Source organism: Tursiops truncatus, chromosome 3 (assembly GCF_011762595.2).
Source record: "Tursiops truncatus isolate mTurTru1 chromosome 3, mTurTru1.mat.Y, whole genome shotgun sequence".
Lineage (NCBI taxonomy): Eukaryota > Metazoa > Chordata > Mammalia > Artiodactyla > Delphinidae > Tursiops > Tursiops truncatus.
In genome coordinates, this window is record NC_047036.1 from 67,250,239 (window position 1) to 67,251,937 (window position 1,699).

At 43.1% G+C, this 1,699-nt stretch overlaps 1 pseudogene; it reads right to left on the reverse strand.

The window, feature by feature from the left end:
- Positions 1–593: 593 nt before the first annotated feature.
- Positions 594–1,346, reverse strand: LOC101319128 (chromobox protein homolog 1 pseudogene; annotated as a pseudogene).
- Between the last annotated feature and the right edge of the window lie 353 nt (positions 1,347–1,699).

Consider the following 1,699-nt stretch of genomic DNA (forward strand, 5'->3'; position numbering starts at 1 on the left):
CAGTTCTCATTTAGGTTGCCAATGACATTCTTTGAAAGGATAAAATATTCTGGACACAGAACGGAATCATTAGTTGTTCTTTCCTTTCTTTCACCATTTCTGCCATCAGGCCCCAAATTTTAACAAAATTGATCCTAACCCATCTCCCTTCTTTCCCACTCCATCCCTCCCACCCCAAATAATACACCAATAATAGCCAACCACTACATACATGCTACGCTGTAAAAATGCAGAGTTAACACTATTGGGAAGAAGGCTGTGGGTTGTGGAGATGCTCTTTGAAGATCTACAGTATTTTTTGCCCTCCCACATCCCATTCTGCAAGTTTTGTCCTTCATAGAAGGCCCTTTGCTTTTCTCAGCAAAGTTCAGAATGGGTTGCCTTGAAACACTGACCCTCCTTCCCCTCCACTAGGATGGGTGTGCAAACTATATAGCAAGGAACAGCTTTAAAGCACTTGGGCTGCTGTAGGGCACAGAAGATGTCAATGGACATCTTTTCAAGCCACTTTACGGTGTCAAGACAAGTAGGACTCCTTCTTTCCCCACTTGGAGCCCACATTCAGATGTGACAGAGATTGGTACTCAGGGGAGTTAATTCTTGTCATCTTTTTTGTCATCATCCTCTGAGGGGTAGGAATGCCACGTCAGCCTTTCCTCATAGAAGGTTATGACAACCTGTGGGCACTTGACATTGGCTTCCTTGGCAGGGACCAGGTCAGCCTCATCAGAGTTTTTCCATTTCATCAGGAACACAAGTTCTCCACTGGAGTCTGTAGCTCCAATAATCCCCTCCGGTTCCAAACCCTGGGCAAAGCCTAGTGGCTTTTCTGACTTTTCTTTCTTCTTCTTTGGTTTGCTCTCCTCCCCCTTATCTTCCAAATCAGGATCAGCTTTGCGCTTGCCTCCCTCTGATTTATGTCTCGTGTGTTGTTTTCTGACTGCAGCAATTCGGCAATGAGGTCGGGGCAGTCCAGGTTTTCTTCTGGCTCCCATGTGTCGTCCTCATCTGAGAACCCCGTCCACTTTAGGAGGTACTCCACTTTGCCTTTTTCCACCCAACAGTCGAGAACTTTTTCCACCACATATTCTTCTTCTAGCACCTCCTCCACTTCTTGTTTTGTTTTTCCCCATAGTGCCTGCCAGCTTTCTGGTATAAAGGGTGATGCTTTTCAGGGCAGCGTCCATGAGCCTGAGAAGAACTGGTGTCGCGCTACTGGCGTGTTTTGTCGGGCCGGCCCGGGGGAGTGACAACAGGAAAGCAACAAGCCGGTTGACCGCGGTTGAGCCCCTCACTGAAGCGGCGTACCGCAGGCCCCGGCTAACGGCCTTCCCCCACTGTTTCATTTTTTTTGCTAGGTTTTTAGATATTTATCATTAGAGATTGTTTAATTATTATACATGTGTATTTATAAAAGCTTTAGTTCCTCTTGTTCTTTAGGTAAATTATTTCAAATCAATTTCAATATCAAAAAATAGAAATGATTTTCCTTCATACATACTACCAGACTATTCTCAAAAATAGCTACAAATATTTACATTACCTCCTGTGTTTAAATGTGCTGGCTTCATCTCATAAACATTGTATACTACATCATTTTTAATATATTATTTTAAAGAAGAGCTATATTCTAAGACTGCTTTGTTTTAATTTCCTTGATTATTACTGCGTATTTAATTACATTATGTTTATGGTATGT